The sequence below is a fragment of the Carcharodon carcharias genome, chromosome 3 (genome assembly GCF_017639515.1).
Source record: "Carcharodon carcharias isolate sCarCar2 chromosome 3, sCarCar2.pri, whole genome shotgun sequence".
NCBI lineage: Eukaryota > Metazoa > Chordata > Chondrichthyes > Lamniformes > Lamnidae > Carcharodon > Carcharodon carcharias.
The window spans coordinates 139,092,990-139,118,938 of NC_054469.1; positions in this window are offsets into that span (position 1 = coordinate 139,092,990).

The window sequence follows — 25,949 nt, forward strand, 5'->3', positions numbered from 1 at the left end:
GGGGTCAATCCCGCTCAAGCTGTCCAATGAATGGATTCCATGGCTTCAATATTTCTGGACTTATTTTGGGTTATCCAAATAACAAGGAGAAAAATTAATCATAGCCGAATCATTCAACAAATGTCATTAAATAGGAGCGAATAATATTAAGTACTCTTGTGCAACCACAATCGATAAAGCAGTAAAATATACTTAGACTGTGCTTATCAGAGAGCTTCTCCAGTGACTTGATGCACAAATGCACTGCTCAATGTGCTCTTGAATCTACAGTACAGGAAGGTTCTACTTCGCTGAGCGCAACTAGGCCTCCTGTATTAGGAAGGGGGAAAATCAGAGGGTGTCCTGTTTCAAATCACTATCTAATGATCAGAAGGGTGCATTTGTGTGGACGTGAGAGCAGGGTTAGGTAAGGTTGTGATTGCCAAAGCTCTAGGATTGCTCTGGAACTGTCAAGAATTAAAGATTAATCTTTAGCACACTGCTGCAACCAACCCAAGAGAAATATCTTAAGGGCAATAACAGTGATGTTTATATTTTTTAAAAATTTGAAAAATTGTTTATCTATTATAGAAATGTCAAACATGGCGAAAAGCAGGCTGTTTGATTGACAGTCACGAATCATCTAATCAGGTAATGAAGAGTCTGCAGGGAACTGCACTTAACATGGATCAGCCATAGAGAGCAGGAAAAATTCTAGTAAATACTAAAGTGAATTTACAACTTTTAGGTCTCCTTACCTAAGAAAGGATATACTTGCAATAGAAGGAGTACAGCGAAGGTTCACCAGACTGGTTCCTGGGATGGCAGAGTTGTCATATGAGGAGTAATTGGGCCAACTCGGCCTGTTTTCACTGAGGTTTAGAAGGATGAGAGGTTTCTCATTGAACCATATAAAATCCTGACAGGGCTGGACAGACTGGATGCAGGGATGATATTTTCTCTGGCTGAGGGGTCTAGAACAAGGGGTCACAGTCTCAGTATATGGGGTAGGCCATTTCGGACTGAGATGAGGAAAAACTTCTTCACTTAGAGGATGGTGAACCTGTGGAATTCTTTATCAGAGAAGGCTATGGAGGCCAGGTCACTGAATATATTTAAGAAGGAAATAGATTTCTAGGGAAAATTTTTCTCCCTGTTAGGGAGGAAAAGTGCGAAAGCGGGCGCCATTTTACGTGGGCAGGCCATTTATGGCCCACCCAGTGTGACCTCTGCTCGGAAGTGCTATGCGCTCCCTGTGCAGGCGGGTGGGGGGGGTGATTCCCTCAGCCGGGTGTGTGCCCTTTCGCGCTTGTGAACGAAAGAGCACATTGACCTCCCTGAGCTTAAGTGCTGCCTTGGGGAGATCAGCTCCAAATTTAAAAATGTTAAAGAGAAGAAAACAAAATTTCCCTGACATGGCCCCTCATGTGACACTGTCGCATGAGCTGAGACATGTCCATCTTCACCCCGCCCGTGGATGAGGTTTCATGCTTTTTCTGAAGCCTGCCAGGGCTCCTGGCCTGCTCACCAACCCTAAGGTTGGATGGGCAGGTCCATTAATTACGTTAAGTACTTTTTAAATAGCCTCAATTGGCCGTTGACAGGTTGGCGGGTGCACAGCTGATTTGGCTGCGCCCCACTGACCTGAAAATTGAAGTGACGCGGGGTGACGTTGGGAGTTCCGCCTGACATCATCCCACATAACTTTACATGTCAATGAGCGTGCCCCGCCCCCGCTCGCCAACCGGAAGATCCTGCCTTATGTGTCTATTCAGACTGGCATGAAAGACCAGGTACCGCGAGGATGGGCATGTTGGGTGACCATCTGCGAGAAAATGCAGTCAGGTAGTTTGAAGCTCTTGATCATAGGATGACACCCTTAGGAATATGTCCAACCAGAGTTGGCAGCCATAGCTGTGATACTTCCCATGGTAATAAATTCTGCTGACTGCTTAAGCACATACATGAAGAATAGTTGGTTCAGGAAGGCGACTGGCACACAGGGAACTGCATATAACATGAATCAACCATAGAGAGCAGGAAAAATGCTAGTAAATATTAAAATGACTTTACAACTCTTAGGTGGGACTGTGGGAGTTTAAGATCTCCCCTATGAGACAGTAGCAAATGCAAATAAGCTGGTATCACTGCAAGTACTGAAGGAAACTTTTACTTCCTCTGTACTTCAAACTAAACAGTTTAAGTCTATTCATTTTTCTTTTTTTAATCCAACTGCATGGGAGGCCATTACCTTTGCCTGATTGCTCTCTATTATTGAACACAGTTGAAGGTTACACTCTAGTGAATGGTTTGACTGCAGAATTCATTTCCTTTAAGATGAGCTGTTGATGTCACAGGAAGAGCTGTCAAATTGTGTGGCAGCCAAACAGTGACTATGCTGGGCTCCAGACCATGGAATAGAAGTAGAAAAAAGAGGTGGGAGGTGGGGGGAAGCTAAAGTTGGAATTATTCTCAAAAAATTAAACATTTGAAATTTGAATTTTTCAAAATTTCCAACAGTTCACTACCACATTTTCAATTGTTCACTTTCTGGGATGGAGAGGTGGATTGGCAGTCACTAATAGTTATCATGCTATTAAAAAAAGCAGTTATGCTATTATTACTAGACTTAAATTCCTGTAATGTGTTTAATGGGAAATTAATGTGCAAATACAGCAACACTACGAAAGTTAAAGGGAGGTTATGAATGAAAGGCTATTTCTGTGAATTTAGCAGCAGAGTTGCCCAAATTGTTGTGGCAATTCTCAAATCACAGACTACTCCTCACCTTAAATTGCTGGCACATTAAAAACAGCATGCATTGTTCACACATTGTTATTTTGTCAGCAAACTTTGGGCCAATCTTTTTTTTAACGAACAAAATGGATCCAAAAAGACAGCAGGTTTAAATGTTAGAGTATTGATATTTCTAGAAGTTGCACCATTTACTTTGCACTTAGAAGCAAAAACCCTACTTTCCACTATTTACATGATGCAGACTTATGTGTGGTTTTGCTTAGTCCACAGAATTACCAAGAAATGTGCAGTGTTTGTATGTGGTGGCTTGTCTACAAACTTGGAAAGAACTGTGCACAGACAGGAGGTTTTACTTTCTGCCCACTACTTGTCTTGCTTGTATTTGTTTGCTATCGCTGAAGAAATAAACATGTTGAAAGCTATTTTTTATGTTATGTGCATTCTGTAACTGCTACTACTGCTATATAATATTGGATTTTGCCCGATGCAGCTTATGCTCTGCTTCTTGTTGGATATTTTTGGACATAAGCACACATTGAGGTAATTTCCCATTCTGTCTGGTTTAAATTGGTTCAGTCGGGACTGGTTATATTTCTAGTCCAGATCTGACTCCAGTCTCTACTATACCAAATCTCTTAGCTGAATTTTAATAAGAGCATCCCCAATTTCCCCTCTTCCCCTGTAGGCAAGTAGCTCATTTTGAGGTATGGTTCCAATGCCTCGGCAGTCCTCTGCTACTATTTTTCATGTTCGAGTTTAAACAGTGCGTATTGGCTTGCTTGTTGAGCATAGAGCCACACAGGAAGCCAAAACCTTTCTTTATCAAAACCTGAACATGTCAGTTTTCCAATAAGGTGGAGGTAAGGGTCAGGGTGGAGGTGTGCATGGATTGGGAGGGATGCAGTCACCGGAACCCAATCAAAAGCAAGAACTCTGGCTAATTTTTTTTCCCATCCCATGGAGACAGGAATGGTGATTTGGAGCAGTATCGCCATTGCAACAGGGGTAGGTTATTCAGCCCCTCAAGCCTGTTCCACATTTCATTTCGTTCAAGGCTGATCAGTATCCGAACTTGACTTACTGGTCTTGATTTTCTATCCCTTAATACTTTCACCTAACAAAAATCTATCAACTTCAGTTTTAAAATTTTCAATTGACTTAGCTTCAATAACATTTTGAGAGAAGTTTCCAGATTTTCACTACCTTTTGTATATGGGGTAGTACTTTCTGATATCACCCCTGAATGGCCTCATTTTAACTTTAAGGCTATGGCCCTTTGTCCTGGCTGAGGACAATACATTTAGAATAGACAAGGATTGAACATGAACTTTCATGGTTCATATGCCTCAGTAGTACAGCTGATGGTGTATTTACCCACTGAAACCTTGCATACACATCCACCTGAAAACTGGGGGGAACTAAACAACAGCTTCCGAAGAAGAGTCATGTGGACTCGAGGTGTTGGTTCTATTTTTCTCTCCGTGGATGCTGTTAAATCTGCTGAGTTTTTCCAATTTTTCTGTTTTTGCTTCAGCTTCCAAACACTGACGTGCCCCTTCAAAAATGGTCAATTCAAAAACAGACCTGAATATAAATCCTATGGCGCATGAGGACAAGAAGTTAGATTGAAAGTGCAATAGGACATGAGCTTTTCATAACTTAAGTTGCAGATCCATTTCATTTCTTAGTGTGGGGTAAACCTACAGCTTGCAATAATATTGAATGAGTAGTTTGTGATAGATGGATGTGTATGACATTGTTTTTCTATGGGTGTGGCTTCCCTAGAAATTTTTCATGTGGAACTGATTAATAATTACCATATTAACAAAGCAAAAGTGGTTTATCTACTTTCTTTAGATCTGCAGTTTTTGCACATACTTCCTCCCCTTAACATGTTGAATATGTGCTGGAATAAGGTTCCTCAGGCGCTAGCTACCATCCAATACCCGTTGGGGGGGGGAAGTGCGGGAGTGGGTGCGGGCGGGCGCACCTCCGATCGGTGTCCCCAATCGGGAGCGTGCCATCATTTTACGTGGGTGGGCCAATTAAGGCCCGCCCAGTGTGACGTCCTGCTATGCATTCCCTGTGGGGCAGGGAGGATTCTGTCAGCCGAGAGTGCACTCTTTCACGAATGGGCACGAAAGCCTCAGGGAGATCTGCGCGCTCTAGGTGCTGCCTCAGGGAGATCGGCTCCGAATTAAAATTTGCAATAAAAATGATAGGAAAATTTCCCTGACATGTCCTCTCATGTGAAACTGTCACATGAGTTGGGACATGTCCATAACTTTAACTGAAACCTTTATTAAAAATGTAAATACCCTCATGAAACCTCATCCCGCCCATGAATGAGGTTTCATGTTTCTCTGAAGCCCACCAGGGCTCCCGGCCTGTCCGCCAACCTTAAGGTTGGACAGGCAGGTCAATTAATGATTTTAATTAGTGTCTCAATGTTTTCAATAGACAGTTAACTCGGCTGCACCCCCTGCTGACCTGAAAATGGAAATGATGCCGGGTGACGTTGGGAGTTCCACCTGACATCATTCCATGTCATTTTACGCGTGGGCGAGCAGTCCCCGCTCCCACTCGCTGACTGGAAGATCCTACCCTATGAAACTGCCTTTTTAAAATTCATTTATGGGATGTGGGCTTCGCTGGCTAGGCCAGCATTTATTGCCCATCCCTAATTGAGAAGGTGGCGGTGAGCTGCCTTCTTGAACCGCTGCAGCCCCTGTGGTGTAGGTACACCCACAGTGCTGCCAGAGAGATAGTGTTCCCATGTATTTGCTGCCCTTGTCTTGCATATTGGCAGCAAATGCTGGGAGACTGTTCTGACACTTGAGATCAGAACAAAATCATGTGCCCACTCCAGGGGTAATTACACAGCAATCTGGAGCAGGAGCTCAGGAATGGTGAGACTATTTGCAACATTGCTATTGCCACCTCTCCTAAGACTAGTGAGCTCAGCGTGGATTGGTATCAAACCTGGAATGTTGCCAGCCTGTGCAGCTCAGACACCCTTTGGTATATTTACTGAGCCATTGGGGAATTTTCTATGCAGTGCAGCAATTAGCAGGACAGTTATCAGCAGCCAAAATGACTGAAAGGTTTCAATTAGACCTTTGTGTCTTTCAGTCAATTTCATCCTGCTAACACCTCTAATTACGTTGGTATATATTTGGGCAAAGTAGAAATAAACAAAGATCACAAATTACATTCAGCAGTTTAAGGTAAAACTGATACATTGGCTGCCTCATTTGCTCTCCAGTCTGCCAACATGCTGGAGTTTTGGCCACTATTTCTCATACAGCTCCTTACAGTATTCTGGTTATTCCTTAGTTATACTTCATGTTTTGACACATAACAGTTCACATCTGTTGCAAGTGTGGCCAGGTGCTTCCCTATTGTAATTTTACTAACTGTACAAATGAAACATTGGCAAACAATTCACTGACTTTCTATTATTAATGCTGTGGCATTTAAATATAACTGAAACACAAATGGGCCATGCAACTTGACATCTAGTCAGGTCAATGTCTCAGTTTTAAGCCACTGCAATCAAAGCAAAAACAACTATAAAAAATAATGTTTATAACTGCAATACTTTTGTACAGCCATCTGAATTGAATACTGTGAAATTACAACACAGAAACAGGTTATTCAGGCCAGCTGGCCAATGCCAGTGTTTATGCACCACTCAAGCCTCCTTCTACCTTAAGATAAAATCAAAAAACTGCGGATGCTGAAAATCCAAAACAAAAACAAAAATAAAAATACCTGGAAAAACTCAGCAGGTCTGACAGCATCTGCGGAGAGGAATACGGTTAACATTTCGAGTCACTGGAAGTGAAGCTCAACGCAAACTGGAGGAACAGCATCTCATCTTCCGACTAAGCACTTTACAGCCTTCCGGCAGGAATATTAAGTTCAACAACTTTAGATCATGAACTCTCTCCTCCATCCCCACCCCCTTTCCAATCCCCCTTTTTTCCAATAATTTATATAGATTTTTCTTTACCCACCTATTTCCATTATTTTTAAATGTATTTCCATCCATTGTTTTATCTCTACCTTTTAGCCTATTTCGATCCCTTCCCCCCACCCCACCCCCGCTAGGGCTATCTGTACCTGCTTGTCCTGCTTTCTACCCTTATTGTCACCTATTAGCACATTCCTTAGATAATATCACACTGTCAACACCTCTGTCCTTTTGTCTATGACATCTTTTGGTGATCTCCACCTATCACTGGCCCGCTATCCAGGTCTACTTGTCCCCACCCACCCCCCCACCCCCCCCCCCCCGCCCCCCCCACCACCACCTTAAACCAGCTTATATTTCACCTCTCTTCTATTTTTCCTTAGTTCTGTTGAAGAGTCATACGGACTCGAAATGTTAACTGTATTCCTCTCCACAGATGCTGTCAGACCTCCTTCTACCTTACTGCATCTCACCTTATCAGCATAATCTTCTATTTCTTTCTCCCTTATGTAGCTTCATCTTAAACGGAGCACATGGTCTTAGTGCAGAGGCACTGTGGCTCTTTGGGCATAGCATGACCTGTAGTAAATTGGTCCATGCCAACTTCCATGGAAACCTTGGAGCCTGGTGGGTAGCAGTGTGATATCTTGTGGTTGCAGGTTGCTTTCGGGGGCCCAATTGGAAAACAGTCCCCAGAAAGTGTGGGCACGGGGTGGGTGGCGCAGTTTTGGGGGGGTGGGTGGATGTCTTGTAAAAGGATAAAATTATATACTCTGTTTTGTAGTGAATTGCCTATAGCTTCACAGCATTGATATGAATCTTTAGAGGTTGATGCATTTAAAAAAGCGCCCAGGAACTTTCACCTGGAACTAGTTAAGAAAGGAACGTCCCAGATTATTTCCCCAATTGGCCTGGGTTTTTAATCTGCCTTTTTCATCCCTCCCTGGAGATTACATGGTTTTGTGTGGGTGTGGACTGTTTGTATTGAGATTTAAAAGGCATTACAGCTATGTTGGACAGGCTAGATGGACCTGGCGTCTCTGCATGTTTGTATAAAAGGTGGGGGGTTACGTAACCCACAACCCTTGACCCTTAATGATAGTACAGGGGATCTCAGAAGCATTTAAGGGAGTGAGAGACAGAGATACTGGAAGCAATTCCCACCCCCCACCCCCACCCCACAGTGGTATTATCTTTAGACTCTGTATTTTTTATTCTATTTATTACTCATTCTTTCCCTCACACACAGGGCAGAATTCTGTTGACATGCCTGGGGTTTTGCCTCCAACTCGAGAGCCAGAGAGAGACCCGTGCTGCCTCTTTTTGGGAAGGCCCACTGAACTACAAGCCAATCAGGCAGTAGCAAAAACACACTGAACACTTTAGACTTACAGCACTTGAGATGAGAGTTTTGTCACTGCAATACCATGAATCCAAATGAGCAAACCCAGGCAAGTCTCACAACAAAATAAAGCTGGAGTGTTTACACATAGAGCAGGTTTTTCAGTTCGGCGTGTGGGCACGATCAGCCAGGCCAGCTGTGGGCCTTCCCCTGGAATCAAGACACCAGAGGCAGAAGGCTGGCATACCGAGAACTGCTAGCCAATCAGAGGCTGGTGCTCTTGTGCTCAGCAGTGCCACTAGGGAGGCTGTAGTTGATGCTTGGAGGACAGGCACTGGAGTCCCACGATTGTGGAGCGACCCAGACTACAGCTAAGTAATATGGGGGGGGGGGGGAGCTTTCAGCGAGCTCCCCTCTTCCTGATATCTGGTCCCTCGATCAGGCACTGAGTGCCTTTGATTGAGGGACCCTCCGCGTCCCCCTACCTGGCCGGAGGTGACAAGCTGACCACAGTTTTAGTTGCTTCACATGCTGCATAGCAACAGGCCTGCCTACAGCTGGGTTAATATCAGCAGTAGTGGGATGAGGCCCTTGAGTAGTCGTTAGTTGGTTAAGGGCCTTAATTGGCAGTGGGGCGGGAAGGTCGGCCATGGGCTTCCTGCCCAGAACTCAATTCTGGTGGAGACGGGACCCAGGAACCTTTCACCTGGGACTAGTTATGATCACTAAAGAGATAGGAAAGGAACTTCCCAGATTATTTCCCCAATTGGCCTGGGTTTTTATCTGCCTTTTTCATCCCTCCCTGGAGATTACATGGTTTTGTGTGGGTGTGGACTGTTTGTATTGAGATTTAAAAGGCATTACAGCTATGTTGGACAAGCTAGATGGACCTGGCAGAGACGGGAAGCACCACCATGCTTAATTAAATGCCCTTCCTATGTCTAAGCTTGTCTCCAGAGAGAGCAAAAGCTTCCACTCACAGGTTCTTACTGTAGTATGGTGTGCTGGAGTGTCCTACCCTTATAAGCTCTGTTTCAAGAGGTGTCTTGCTGCTAGAATTGTAAAATCTGTTTTTTCTCTCTGCTCCTCTGGGCAACAAAGAGACAGAACCGACTGTCAAGCCTTAACTGAGCATTCCACAGTACCTGGATCAAACAACTGTACACTGGCAAGCAACATCATAGATAAATGCTCCCTACAGAGCTTAGTTAATGAGTTACAGGCACTGAATGAAGCACAGGGCATATGCAAAGAGGAGCAAGTTCTGGCAGAATTGCAGGTGCCCCCACCATTACTGGCTCAAGGGCTTGATTGAAGTCTCCTTAATCAGCAAGAAATTGGACCTCAGAGGATCTGCTTGCAAATAGAGCACAGTAGCTCAGCATCAACATTTCATGCTGCCATGTTAAGAATGCCAAGCAGCCTTTGGAGTTCAATAAACACCAGATAACAGAAAGCTTTGACAGCGATATTGCTGCGCAGCAGTATGAACTGACACAGATCTCTGGCCATGTCGACTGAAGTCTCTGTATCAACAAGGGCTTGCAAGCATGATGGAGCTATCTCTCAGAGTAATTCCACATTCGTAGCACCCATTTGTTCAATGCAATCACTCTTAATCAGCCACATAGCATGTAGATTCAGGCTGCATACCAAACCAAGCGGCATCTGTAGCTGCAGGGCCATCCAGCACAATGAGGCACTAGGACCACCTTAATCACTAAAGATAAACACCTGACACACAACAGATAATCACTTGTCTTCACAATGTGGAAAATTGTAAAAGAAACAAACTGTTACAATGCAGCAGACACACACTGTACACTTTTATACTAAGAGGTAGGGTCAAGGGAATACATATTAAAGGCACCTGTACTGTACATGTAAAGACAATACATGTCAATTTACAAAACTCAGGGAAGCTGACAGCTCATAAAACAATATACAACCATGAAGCTGTGCTAGAGGAGGGTTATGTCCAAGGCCATTGTTGAAAACGGACTGAGTAAATTAAATTCCTTTTTATTATATTGCATTTCAGATTTTTTTTCAGGTTTCTTGGATCTTATTTAAAAAAGAGGATTTATTATTCTGACAGGCCAAAAGGGCCTTAATGTGGGCTCATCTCCACTGAGCTGTAAAAACCATAGAACTAGTTTTCTTAAAGCCATGCTGCAGAGTGGTAACAGAAACAGGTCACCTGACCGTAGCAAAAAAGCACTGAACACTTTAGACCTACAACACATGAGGTGAGAGTTTTGTCACTGCAATACCTTGAATCCAGATGAACAAACCCAGGCAAGCCTCACAATGAAATAAAGCTGGAATGTTTACACATGGAGCAGCATTTTGAGTTCGGTGTGTGGGCACGGTCGGTGGGCCCAAGAGTGGCTGGGAAATGGGCCGCAGCCAGTGATTGGCCCCCGACTGTGATTTCACGTGGGCTGGCCAATTAAGGGGCAGCCAGCATAAAAGGCGCGCTGAAATGCTCATCCCTGCCGGGGTGGGAGCTGGAGGAGGGCAAGTGCTGAAGTCAGAGCGGGCGTGGGGAGCGATCACAGAAAGCTCCCTGAAGTCAGGGAGAGAGCTGCCTCAGGGAGCTGAAGAACCCAAAAACCATAAATAAAGATTTTAAAATGCTGAATAAAATGGCCACACATCACCTAAATATATGGATGCTGAAAATTCTGTCCAAACATTTTTATCTTTTTTTTAATTAACCTTGGAAACCTCACCCCATCCTTGGGTGAGGCTTCCTCAAAGAGGCAAAGGCTGTCTGGCCAATTCACCTGCCGCCCAATTCGCCTGCCCGCCAACCGTAACGTTGGACAGGCAACAAAAAATCCCCGGTAATTGCAAAATTAGTGGCCTTAGTAGGCCTCTTAAGTGTTGGCAAGCATGCTGCCGACTCTAGCGTGTGCTCGCTGACTGAAATATCGCGTGATGACGTCGGGGTCCGCGCCCAATGTCATCATTCGCCATTTCAGGCTCGAGCCATACTGTTCCTTTAACCTCTGGACACTTAGGTTACCATTGCAACAAACTGTACTGAAGTAGAAGTTTTCTATTAACCTTTATGCCCTAACAAAGCATTACACAGTAAGAGTAGGATTTGGACAAAACAAATGGTGCAAGTTGAGGATAATTCTAGCTGGGGTTGTTCAAACATGAGTACTTGCCCTGAATGTGCAGTGACCCCATGGAATTTGTGTCCTTAAATCTGTATACTGTGAAATCTATAATATTGAAGATGCATATTTGGTGCAATCAAGATGTAAAGGGAAGACTTTGGGACAGGACCCAGCTACAATTGGTTCCAGCCCTGTTTTAGAATTCCTATGGTTTCCTGTGATGGGAGGTCAGTAACCCATTACAATCTAATGCAGCGACATACTTTTGCTTGAAGGTAGGATTCCCACTGAGAAATCTATCATGCATGGTGAAGAAACCTGATTGAGGAAAACACTTCGGGCTAAGCCAGCGTTGGAGGGGTGGACAGAAGTTTCACAGTCCCACAAGGAAGGAAATCTTGCCAGTAACCTATTGCCAATTTCATGCCTCATTCTATGGGTCATGGACAGGACTTTCAGCCAACTGGTGACACCCTCCCAGTCTTGTTAAATTAAATACAAATTAGGAAATGTGCATTGATGCTTTTATGGCCAGTACCTCCAGCTTAATGAAATTCGCTACTGGGTTAGGTAAATATGCTTTCCTGGTTAATCTTTACATCCTGCCTGTAAAGTTTCCACTTGCTACGGCTATATTGGGTCAGCTTCCATCTTCCACATCTCCTCTTGTCTCCAGCTGACTTCCTTTTGGCATTTGGGGGTCAAAATTCAACATATTAGAAATGTGTGGCATAGACCTGCTTGTTGACAGATATGTAGAATTGGTGAAGGGTTGGAAAATCTGAAGTTTTTCTCTTATTATCCGCATGATATGAACTACATAGTCAGTTTATCAAACAATTTTGAACCAAATGCAAGAGTTTATCATATTTCAGCACTTCAAGAAGCTGAACCTGAAGTTCTTGATCCCTTTAAATAACAATGTCAGAACTTAATGGTTGCAGCGGGGAGCCCATCAACTGATTGGAAAACTGATGGCCACTCCACATGCCTACTTTTGGCATGCCCAATGGGATTAAGTGCTTAACTACATACCATCAGGCTTCCCGGCTCTTGCAAGATGATTTAGCTACTGGAAAACCTGGTGGGGCATGGATGTCCCAGTCAGAGGCTGGCAGACCTCCAGTACTGGCAGCATCACCTGGAGCACTGGCCACTGCCAGTATCACAGTGCAGCCTGCACCAGGGTTCGTCATTGGAGCCCCAAGACACAGGTGAGTGGAGTGGTTGACAGGAAAGCCTCAGCGACGGGGTGAGGGGGGTCAATTTGAAGGGCAGGGGGAACTCTTACTTTAGGTCCCTTCATTCCCACTGGCAAGTGCCTCTGTCAGGCACGGAGTGCTTGGCAAGGAGGGATCATCTCCCAGCCAGGCCTCAGGATATTCCGCTGCTGCTTGAATACCAGCATTGGCTGGGAGAGTCGCTTAAGTGGCCCTTATCTGAGCATTTAAGGGCCTCATTTGACCTCCGGTGGGCGGAAGATCATTTTCAATCCTTGCTGCACCTGATTTAATCAGAGGGAGGTGGGATGGTGGCAACATCTCAGCCCTGTGCCTTCCTACCCAATCACATACATAACTCCGACCTCTGCAACTATACTTTTTGGAGGGTGGGCATAAGATTCTGCCCAAAGTTTTTACCACTATGGTACATTGAGCAGAAACTTAAGATGCAGGGTGAAGAAAAGAACCCCTGTTAAATAAAATAATGTTTAACATTAAAAATTAAAAAGCTTCAGAAACTAGTTACTAATTTCCAAAGCATGTTAAGTCAAGCAAAATTATATTTTCTCAGAACTTTGCCCTGCCATTGTCCTTTTGCCAACTATACCTAAATCTGTCCAGGTCTGTTTGCCTGTCCTTTAGGATTGTCAGGAAATACTTAGTTCGGGGACACGGAGAGATCAGAGAAATGGAAACTTACCTTTTAATCTATGAAACAGAAAAGCAGGGAAGGCTTTCTGTGTTCTCTGTGTTATGGCTACTGTAATTATATGAGATTGCTCCTTTGATCTTCCAATTCCGGATGTGTGGTATCAGAAGATCAGAGAAATAATTGGGAGTTAGTCATAAACAATATTGTAAATGAGATAACATTGTGTTGAAAAGTGACTTAAGGGAGACTTGCACCTTTATTATATGGGTGTGAATTTTGATAATAGTCAAATTGCAGAACTGTGAAAATTAGAACCGATAACTTAAAGTCAAAATATCAGCTGACCTCACCTAGGTTAAAAATAAAAACAGAAAATGCTGGAAAAACTCAGCAGGTCTGGCAGCATCTGTGGAAAGAGAAACAGTTAACGTTTAGAGTCCATATGTACTCTGCTGCTGCTGCTTGAATACCAGCATTGGCTGGGAGAGTCCCTTAAATGGCCCTTATCTGAGCATTTGAGGGCCTCATTTGACCTCCGGTGGGTGGAAGATCATCTTCAAGCCTTGCTGTACCGGACTTGATTGGAGGGAGGTGGAATGGTCTATATGGACTCGAAACGTTAACTCTGTTTCTCTCTCCATAGATGCTGCCAGCCTTGATGAGTTTTTCCACCATTTTCTGTTGTTAGTTCAGATTCCCAGCATCAGCAGTATTTTGCTTTTATTTTATATTTACGCTCCATATAAAGCTGCATCCCTCCTGTATGGAAACAGTTGATTCTACATGTACATTTTCTACAGTCAAGAGACCATCTCCAAGATGGGGAAGACATTCAACACCTTGAAGAAGCTTTCCAAGGAAAGTAACTACAGTGGTCTAAAGTGCAATGTTTCCCAAACTTAATCCCGATGTGACTCTGTTTTAATGCCCCAGACAGTTAGTTGTTGAGTGGGCAGTGCTCTTCAGTTGCAGGATGGTGCCAAAATAAAACTGAACAGCAGGAAAGTAACCTTTGCTACTTTATTATGAAAGTGTACACTGACTTTACACACATGACAATCATGTGTTTTTAACTTTAATCTATTTTGTGAAAATGTTGCCTTACTCACTGGGCCTAATGAGCCACATGGACATGCATGTTGTACCACAGTCTCTCAAAATCTGGCAGTGTGGGTGATAATGCACATCTAATCTCTAATGTGTCATCTCTGAGGCTGCCTGTGTTAAGCTTTTCCACTGCCCTTGCATGAACTGTGATCCAGAAAAAAAAAATCAGGCAACACATGGCAGACACTGAGACTGGTTGTGCAAAGCTTGCTCACTCCCCTCCCCTTCCAGTGAAGTGCATCCCAAAAAAAACAGGTGCATTATCATGGGACTTTGGAGCTGGTCCAGGATGTTCCAGACAGAATCTGCACAGCCGCCATAACAGCCTTGGAGCTCATGACCCCAAAATGTCATCCTGCAACCCTACTGGATGAGGGTGGGGGGGGGGGGGATGGCTAGTGGGGGGAGATGGTGCGACCCACAATTTGGAAACCCCTTCCATAATGGCATGATGGCAACATAAATGTCAATATTGTCCTTAAATAGCTGTGGGTTAATGCGCCAGATTTCTACCTTCCCTTGCCTGGTCACATTTGTTTCTGTCTATTGCACTATTGGAATTAGCAATGGGAAATGAACCAGAGCAGATAAAAGAAATAAAATTAAGGGATTATTTAGGCAATAGTGACCATAATATATCCTTTAAGATGATTATAGAGAAGAACATAAAATTATGAAAACCAGATTGGATAAAAGCTGATTTTGAGGGGCTGAAAATAGAACTTGGAGAAACAAAATTGGGAACAATATTGGCAAACAGTGGGAGAGAAAAACAATGGGAAACATTTAAAAGAATGTTCCACAGAGTGCAAGGAAATATATATTCCACTAGAAGAAAAGAATGAACTAAACATCGATGAGACTCCATAGATGAATAAAAGCATAAGGGACCCATTGAGGGTTAGGAAAAAGGCCTACATTAATTATATAGACAGCAGAGGTATGCAAGATAAGAGAGAATATGAATAGATTAGGAGGGAAGTAAAAAAAATAGGAAGGCATAAAGGAACACAAAACAAAATTGTAAAATATTTTACAGACACATCAATGAAAAGGATTGAAGACTGCAATGGGAAAAGAACTGTTATGGGATAGACAGGATAATATCACAGGAGGACATCAATAAACTTGCAGAATGGGAAAATAATAGGGAAATGAAGTTCAACACAGATACATGTGAGGTAGTATATTTCAGTCGGAAAAGTAGTGAGGTCATTTATTGCTTGGAAGGTGCAAGTCATAATTATTCACCTCCAGACTTTGGAGACTTGGAAGCTGGGCTACCTCTTGCAATAGAGCATGACAGGGAGCATGAAAGAAGACACCATAAAGCTGGACAAGCTGTAAGAGGAGGAGGAGGAGGAGTAAGATACTCCACGGGAGGCCATATCAACCATGGTATTCAGGGAGTACTTCTCCTACCTCAATCTTGGTGATGAACAATGGATGAGGCATCTTCGCTTTGCAAAGAGGTTGTTGCTGAGATTCTTCAGCTGTTGTAGTCACCAACCAAGGGCTGGACAGCACTGCCTGTGGCCTTCTAATCACTGTCACTCTCAAGCTCAATGCAACCAGCTCCTTTCAGGCTGTAACAGGTGACATTAGCAGCATTTTACAGCAAAAGTGCACTGATGTATCAGAGAGGTCACTGCTACACCAACGGAAATGATTAATCTCCTTCCCTGTTGCCAATGAGAAACAGGAAAAGTGAGTATGAGGTTTTGCTCATTAGACAGGCTTCCCCATGCTATTGACTGCACACACAAGGCCTTCTGTGCTCCCCATGAGAACTCTGCAGTCTTTATCAGTAGACTTCCTGAGCCAGCACTTTCCAAATCCATGACTACTACCATCTAGACAGACAAGGGCAGCAAATACATGGGAACACCACCACCTGGAAGTTCCCCTCCAAGCCACTCACCATCCTGACTTGGAAATATATCACTGTTCCTTCACTGTCGCTGGGTCAAAATCCTGGGACTCCCCCCCAACAGCACTGTGGGTATACCTACACTACATGGACTGCAGCAGTTCAAGAAGGCAGCTCACCACCACCTTCTCAAGGGCAATTAGAGATGGGCAATAAATGCTGGCTTAGCCAGCAATGTTCGCATCCCATGAATGAATAAGAAAAAAAGTAGAAAGGGATTGGTGTGTTACAGATCACTCAGGGAGTGCGAGGTGCTGTAGTAACATGCACTTTTTACTTGCATGTTGTAGCCTGGAGCTATGGGTAGTGAAGGTAGAGGCTCCAGTGTTCTTTCCATCACATGGCTAATCAGGAGTCTCTTCCACTTTTAGCACCTATAATTGGTGAGAGTGGAAGGATTTTCAGGTTGATAATTAACCTGATTGGCCACATTATGAATGCACCTTCCTTGGCCATCAAGTACTGGGTTAGAGCTTGAACCCAGAGCTTTTTGCTTAAAGGCAGGGTTGCTATTCACTGCATCACCAGACCTCCTAGAAAGGGATTGCACTCTCTCAGTGTTCCACTGATTTGAAAGCACAGTCACTGTATCATGCATGTCTCTGCTCACAATGCTGACAGCAGTCATGCCTCCTTCATTCTCTTCTGACCCCTTATGCTCCCCATATTCCAGCAAGACCTCCAAGTTAAAAGCTGCCAGTGGTTGACAAGAGTTGGTCCTGCTTGACATGGCTCATAACTCCAGTTAGTGTATCTTGTATACCAGCCCAGCAGGAGTACAGTGAAAGCCATACTGCCATCAGATCAAATAGGCAATTGGCATCCTCAAATAATGTTTACGCTGCTTGAATCTTCAAGAGGACCACCGAGTGCACCAGCTTTGTGGTTGTCTGCTGCATACTTCACACCGTGAGGGGCCAGTCTTACCACTCTGCCTGCCAGCTGACAAACTGAGGAAGAAAGGTTGCAACTTTTTCTGCCATGGCTGCATATGAACATCTCACTGAGGAGAACTTCCACTAACCGCAACTGCATCTCATTCACCACACTCCTTGCTTTTTCTCTTTCAATACCATCACCTCATCCTCTTTCTGAAAGCAATTATTGGTGCTTCCTTCACTTAGTTGCAGAAATAAAAAAGAAATGCAAAATCAAATCCAAATTTATGGAAGCAATGATTACTTTTTGTATGCAAAATGAAGCTAATTAAAAGCAAAATACTGCGTATGTTGAAAATCTGAACTAAAAACAGAAAATGTGTGTAGCAACTGAAGGTACAGCCTCTCCTGTCTGTCAGGTGTCATGTGATGTCCTTGGAGGCTCTGACCAATGAACCCTAAGCATGGGAAAACTGGGGGTTGGGGTTTCCTGACGAAAATCCTGATCGAGCATGTAGCACCTAAAAAGCTCTCTGTAATAAAGTTTATCTGTTTATTGTTGAAACCTGTCTGCTCCGTCAAGTTATTTGGCGACGAGGGTAAAATAGCTCCGATGCTGCATCTCGCCTTGTTACGTGAGTACACTGAATCTTAAGAAAAGGAAAGACTGCTCACCAGTCATGTCCACTCTTCAGCAGAATCAATCCATATGATGCGACTATGGAAGACTGGAGTTAGTATGTAGAGCACCTTGGTTTTTATTTCATAGCGAATGAAATTACCACGGAAGAAAAGCAGAAAGCCACCCTTTGGAGTGCATGTGATAGTAAGGCACACAATCTCATTTGCAGCCTGACACCCCAATCGTGCCCAACTCTAAGTTCTTTAATAAATTAGTGGATCTCATGAACATGCATTTCCAGCCGAAGCCATCTGTAATAATGCCATGTCTTAAATTTAATTCCAGAGTTAGGGCCCCGGGAGATTCCTTCCTATGTAGCGAACCTGAAACAGTTTACAGAACACTGCGACTCCGGGGACACAATAAATGATATATGCTGTGGGACTGATTTGTTTGTGGAGTTCAGAACAACGCAGTTCAGTGCCATTTACTCACTGAGGGCAACATCGACTTTAAGCGCGTCCTAGAAATCTCCCTCGCCATGGAAAGTGCTGCATTAGACTCACAGGCTTTGCAACACATACAACATATAATGGAGAGTCTTTTGCAAGGACTTCCCCGAGTGGTAGTATACCTAGATGAAGTCCTGATCACAGGGCCAACTGAAACTGAATACTTGGCCAATGTGGACGAGGCACTAAGCAGGTCCCTGGAAGCTGGTGTATGGTTAAAGAAGGAAAAGTGCACATTTCAAGTGCCAGAAGTTACTTACCTGGGTCACAAGGTGGATGCCATGGGTTTGCATCTGGCAGAAGAGAAAGTTCGGACAATAAAGGATGTGTCCTCACCGTCCGATGTAACTGAACTCAAGTCTTTCCTGGATATGATCAACTACTATAGCTGCTTCTTGCCTAATTTATCAACTGTGTTGGCACCATTACACTTGTTGTTAATCATCATTGGTTCTGGAATTCACAACAGGAAGAAGCCTTTGTGAAAGTAAAGAAACTATTGCATTCGTTGTGTTTATTGATACACTACATCGATAGAGTTGATAATAACGTGATGCCCGTCCTTACAGTGTGGGAACTGTGTTATCACATAGAATGGAAGATGGATCAGAAAGGCCCATTGGCTATGTCTCAAGAACTCCACAGCTGAGAACGGTTGTTTCCAACTAGAAAAGGAAGGTTTATCGGTGGTATTCGAAGTGAAGAAATTCCACCAATACCTTCATGGATGACTTTTCACCATTGTGTCGGATCATAAACCGTTAATGGGTTTATTCAGTGAAGATAAGGCCGTTTTGCCAATAGTATCAGCAAGAATTCAATGTTGAGCTCTCATATTATCTGCATATGAGTATGCCTTTATGCTCCGTTCTGGCTTACATTTTGAAAATGTGGACGCACTCAGTTATCTCCCGTTACCAGATAACATTTTACATGCTCCAGTGCCACAAGAAGTTGTGCTATTACTGAATTTCTTGGATTCTTCACCTGTGTGTGTGAAGCAAATTAGAAATTGGATGAACAGAGATCCAATATTGTTGAAAGTCAGAGACCCTTGTTTTGCAAGGATGGTCAGATTCACCTGTATCTGAAGAGTTGAGACTATTCCATTCCATGCTAGAAAAACATTTAAGTTGTCAAGATGGCATTTTGTTCTGAGGATCAAGAGTTGTCTTCCCTTCACAAGGTAGAGAACCACTCTTGACAGAGCTTCACAGTGCGCATCCAGGCACATTAAAGATGAAAATGTTTGCACAAAGCTATGCCTGGTGGCCAGGCATTGACAGTGACATTGAAAGAATGGTCAAGCACCGTCTGCATTGCCAGCAACAACAGAAGTTGCCTGTTTCAGCTCCCCTGCATCCATGGGAGTGACCTGGTCAACCCTGAGTTAGACTACATATCAATTATGTAGGACCATTCTTAGGTACCATGTTTTTTGTTGATCGTAGATGCATATTCTAAATGGATGGATGTATACGAAGTCAAATCACCAACATCGAGCGCAACTACCGAGGAGCTGCGTCACTATTATAGCATACACGGCCTACCTGAAATCGTCATTTCTAATAATGGTACAGCCTTTACCAGCACAGAGTTTCAGAGATTCATGAATTGGAATGGAATCAGACATATTAAGGCAGCTCCATATCGTCCCTCATCAAATAGTTCAGCCAAAAGAAATGTGCAAACTTTTAAATCTGGAATGAAGAGGTTATCGGAAGGTACTATAGAAACTTGACTTGCCCGCTTTCTTCTCAGTTATCGTACAATGCCACATTTGACTATGAGTTCAAAACTGTCTGAATTATTGATGAAATGCCGCCTACATACAAGGCTAAGTCTGGTGTTTCAAATTTAGAGGGCAAGGTAGAGAGGAATCAGGGTCATCAAAACAATTTTGATGAAAAAGTTGAGTCATTAAGTTTTTCCCTACATTGAACCATCGTGTGTGGCACACTGCTATTTGCACTCTCTGCCTGCGGTACTTCCTTGCAGGCTAAGGACATCATTTCCCTGGGGGTGGATTTCGCATTTCCATGATATACACAGCAAAGCTCACACATTCAGTGTAGATGACACAGCATTCATGCAAAATTTTGGAATCTTTTTGGGTTCCTGAAATCATTGTCTCAGAGACTGGTCCATTATCTTTCCAAGTACAAGTAGAAGGTACAATCGGATGTAAGCACATAGATCATATTCATGTTAGAAAGACATTCCAACAACCAATTATTCCGCCTGTGATTAACTTCGAATCGTCAATTCCCGAGGTGACAGATCAACCTAGAATAGACATGCTCAATGAGTCTGTGCAGTTGCCAGACCTAGAACTGCTACTTTCTAATGATGTGTCTTGTGCTGCAGTTCCCGATCATATCGATCCTGTTCAGGATCATCAAGTGGTAGAGCTACACTACTGCTCGTCAGAATAAGGAGCCATAGGCAGGGAGACTTTCTTGGCAGTTTATTTACAATAGTGAACACTGTGTACAAGCAATTAACACCCATGCCCAGCCTGTGCAACTACATATTCCTAATGCTTGGCCTAAATAGCCAAGTGGTTATGGTACTGGGCTTGTAACCCCAAGATCCAGAGTTCAAATCTCACAATGGCAAACTATGAAATAATGTAACTTCATCTGAATAGGAACAGATGGAAATGTGTTTGTACTCGAAAGAGTTACATATTCCTAACCCTGCCACTACAAATTGGTGCTCTCCGGACATTAACGGCTGAGGTGGAGGCAGCCTGCTGACTGCTGTGCCCTGTTTGTGATGACCTTGATGAGTGCCCTCTGGAGGGTCAAGACCTGTAAGGCCCTGGCCTGCATTTGTGGTCCTGCTGTGTGGCAGTGTCACCCTCCTTGGTCTGTGGAGCTGGAGCTGATGGGATCACAGGAAGAGGGGATTCAGATGGGCCAGACACTCCTGGAGTCACCTGGGTGGATAGCCCTGGGGTATGCCCTTGCTGATTCTCCTCCTTATAGGTGCTCGAGGGCCCCTGGCTGTCTCCTTGAGGAGAAGGGGAAGGTGGAGTGAGATCGAGTTGCCCTACACCTCACTTGTGTTGACACTGCTGGAGGCCAACAATGGCATCAGTGATGAGTTCAGCCCACGCAGAAGTGCAGGACTGATGCCCTGGACCAAGATCTCCATGGCGGCTGCCATCCTGCCACTGTTGACTTTGATGCATTGGCATGCTGGCACTATCACATCTGGAGGCAGGCATACTCCTCCATCTTGCCTAGAAATCTGAGGAGTGCAGCAGATACCCCTTCCTGATATTTCTGAGCTTGCCTTTGTAGAGTGAAGCAGGGTAAAAGAGGACACATCACTCATAGCATGGTTGCAAGTTTCACCACTTGGTAGAACACCACCGGCCTCATCGCCAGCACAGGAAGAGTCCAGATCTTCGCTGGCCAGCTGGATGGCTCAATTTTCCAAGTCTGTTAGGACCTTGACATCGGGAATTCCTCCAGCAGTCTACAACCTCTCCCTCATGTTGTGTGCCAGCTTGTCCTGCAAGAATACAGATGGAGAGAGTGTAAGCAGGACTCCTGCCAGGCCAGATGATAAGTATGTCCGGATTGTGTGGGTGATAAGTGCTCCCATGGACAGGATGAAGACAATGAAGGTGTGTGTGAGAGAGTGAATGGTAATGCCCCTTGAACTGGCAGTGAGTGAGGGCCCTGTGAATGTGTGATGGGTTTGTGAGTGTGTGAGTTGAGAGGGATGAAAAGAGTGACTTACCCTGGCAGAACAGAGGAGATTATTCATCCTCTTTCGGCACTGGCTGCCCTCTTTTGCAAGGTGTTGGTGTTAACCACTGCTGCTACTGCCTCCCAAGATGGATTGATGATTTTTTGCCCATCCTGCAGCCAGAATGAGGGTAGCTTTTCTGGGCTATTTCTTCTTTGCTGCAGTCCTGTGCTGCAAGCACTTAGAGGTGCGCATGCAGCTGCACATTAAATATGGCGCCAGGTGTAAGGAAGCGGTGAGGTGATGGTGTGGCGGGTGAATAAGAGACCAGCCATCATCAAAACAGCATGTTTCCTGGGAATGCATTATTAATGAGGAAAGATTGGGATGATATGGCATTGAATCTTGCCGTTGTGGCCAGTGAACTTTCTTTGCCTTGCCCGCTACATCACTTAGTGCAAATCTGGGACGATTCCGCCCTTAGTGTCTATCTTTTATACAACTTTTCTTATTCTGGTACTCTGAAGTGGTTCTTCCCCAGTGGCTAGAGCTTGGGACACCGAAAGCTGTTGAGTTCCATTGAGCAGATTCTCCTTCCCCAAACCCGCTCGCACATCTCTGTAGGCCCCCAATCCCTCCCCATGCAAAACTCTCGACTTATCTGAATTGGGTGGCCATGTCCTCTTTATCCTGGGGACTCATTGCAGTCCCAGCAGTGGTTCTAACCTGGTTCTAACACTGCTGGGTTCAGATTGGCTGGCAGGTCTGGAGGGTGGAACTTGCTCTCACTAAGGAGCATAGGTCCAATTCTCATCTCATAAAGGCTGCCCGGAGCTCAGGCTGTGGGTCAATCTTGTTTAAAGTTTCTGAACTTCAGAGGTGAGGTTAGAATGACCACCCTTGACATCAAGGCAGCATTTGACAGAGCGTGGCATCAAGGAGCCTTAGCAAAACTGGAGTCAATGGGAATCAGGGGGAAAATTCTCCGCTGGTGGGAGTCATACCTAGCCCAAAGGAAGATGGTTGTGGTTGTTGGAGATCGATCATGTCAGTTCCAGGACATCACTGCAGGAGTTCCTCAGGGTAGTGTCCTAGACCCAACCATCTTCAGCTGCTTCATCAATGACCTTCCTTCCATCATAAAGTCAGGAGTGGGAATGTTCACTGATGATTGCACAATGTTCAGCACCATTCGCGACTTCTTAGATACTGAAGCAGTCCATGTCCACGTGCAACTAGACTTGGACGATATCCAGGCTTAGGCTGACATGTGTCAAGTAACATTTGCGCCACACAAATGTCAGGCAATGACCATCTCCAACAAGAGAAAATCTAACAATCACCCCTTGACATTCAATGGCATTACCATCAAGGCAAATAGGTCGGTAGGTCAGTAGGGAAGTAAATAGCTAGGTAATTGGGTTATTGAAAAATCATCATGGTGACAGCTGTTGAATTGTGATGACAATATAAATAAAACAAACAACTATAATTCATAACATAGTTATAGATAATCATTAAAATAAAAATAAAGTACAAAAGAAATAAAAGGATTGCAGAATTATGATCATTTCAATACACAAATAATTGCACATATGTGACGAAATGCAGGTCTCCTAAATTTACAGAACGAAAATGTAAAGTCGATTGCACTATACGTTTTGTATTAAAGTTCATAGTTCATATGTCACCAGGCTGAGTTAATTAAATTCTCAATCTAGTTATGCTTGTATACCTCCCATATCTCATGTGAACTTCCATAATGCCTTATATTAATATTATTATGTTGGCCAACATTGCCATGTTTGATTTAATGATGTTTTAGTTTTATTTGAGTCAGAAAATTTATGATAGCAATAAAGGTTACTGAGCACCATGCAAGACAACGAATGTAACTCTAGTTGTAGAGAAGACATCAGAGCCTATTACACTGAGCAATCACCATTTATGGATGAGCTGTGCATAACTCCATTCACTGTCAGTGCGGCCTCCTGTGATATCAGTATGTGAATGTATTCTTTGTTCAACATCTGTTGCACTTACATACCTATAACCCGCTGAATCAAGGACAGATAAAGAGTATGGTCCTCAAAAGCTCAGCCGACAAAATCCCAAATGGAAAATAAATGTCCTTTCTTTCTCTGAAGGTTGTGCAATGTGATCTTTGAATCTTCCTTTTTATTTATTATTACTGGCCATGATCACAGCCACCAGTAGCAGATTTCAGGATTGTCAGGAAGATATAATAATGTTATTGGAATTTACTGTGAGATAGTGGTATCTGTGTCTATATCTGTGTTTGTGAGAGACTTAATTGGATTAAAGGAAGCTGGTTTGAAGGCTTTGATGTATTAGAAGATAAGCTAGATTTGAGATGTTAAGTGGGTAAACCTGGGGAAGTTTCGAATGTAAGGTGTAAAAGGAACATTTACTTTCTTAAATAAACCAGGCTAGATTGTTTTCAAAGGAGTGGAAAAATGTGTCACCTAGCCAGGTGAAGTTTAGAAACAGTGGCCGGGATTTTCCAGCTCTGTTGTGGGCAGGACCCGCCACAAGCGAGGCGGTGACTCAGCCAGCAGTCCATTTACTTGTGGCGGGACCGGAGGATCCCGGCGGTGGAGGCGGGACAGGAAAATCCCACCCAGTGTGTTTATTTTCCCCCAAAGATTACTGGTAAAATTAGTACTGTAAGAGATTTTTATTATCAGAGAGGTAAAGTCTAAAGACATAGTGAAACAAAGGGAAATTGAATTCAAAGGGGAAAATATGTGAAGGCTGTATGTAAGGGTAGGAATTCTAATATCTAACAAGTGTGAAACACCTTCAGCATCTAAGCCTCAAGCTGCTGTCTACAAAGAACTGAAGTTAAGGAAACTCACTTTGAATTGTATTTTTCAGGGTAACATGTTTCTTTGCCTGGGTCTTTTAAAATCTATGTGCCTTAACTGTTGCCATAACAAAAGTATAACTGGGAGTTAGATTAATTAGGAGATTTAGAAGTTATTATAGTTGTAATTTGTAGATCTATGTATGTACTTAAAATCATTTCTCATTTTAATAACTGTTTAAAATAGTTTTGCAAAAACCTATAATGCTTGGTGGGTCTTATAATCACTGAATTCAAAGCATCTCAAAATGCTCAAATTGCAAAAATAGTTGTTGCAGTTGTCTCATGTTTCCCTCTGGGTTTTGAACAACTCAGTATTTACCATCAACTGTGCCATAACAGGATTATCTGGTGCTTTTAAAATCATCCTGAACAGATTAAGGATCTTAATCTGAACAAGATCCTTTGCAACTTTTCTATCCAAATGCAATGAAACCTTATTTTTTGACATGTCTATATGAACTACTGATCATGAAGTCAAGCACATAGACAATGTTTGTCAACAATGAAGGGACTGCTTTCATTTCTCCTGTTAAAGATGCCACCACTTTTTACTTTGTATCTGGGAAGTGTATGGAGTTTTACCTGAGTACTGTACTTCTTTGATACAGGGTTCCACTTTAATTCATTGGCCTCATAATGAAGAACTGGAATGGTCTATTTAGTATAGACTTCCTTAGGGCTGAATTTTTACTCCTAACTCAGGTGTGCAGAATTGGAAAATTTCTTGGCTCTCCAAACCCAACTTGGAAGTAACTGCCTCGAGCTGCTAGATTTTCATTCTGGGGGCAAGGAACGGGTTCTAGCTGGGCCCAGAAACAGTGCTGAGGAGGGCTGTTTAAAAGGCCTACCTAAGTGCTCTGGATCTTCATCCCAGTTGTAATAAGAACAGTAAAACAAAAAACAGCCCTCTAGCTCTAACCATTCACACACTCTATTACCCACACACACTCCACATTCCCCATCCATGCCAACTCATTCCACCTCATTCCCCCAACCCACCACCCTTTGCTTCCACAATTCACCCAGCACCCACCATGGGTAGACCTCAGGGACCATGCTGAGATGAAATAAAATAAGTATCTATTACAGACTTCACCATATTGAAAGAAACATTTACATTGATAAAAGCCCATTCAATATATTTAAACCCCTCGAAGCACTTAATCCATTATAAAAATAAACTTTTCCTTCAAGTACATAATCCCTTATAAAACGAGCATACCCTTCAAATACTTAATCCCTTCTAAA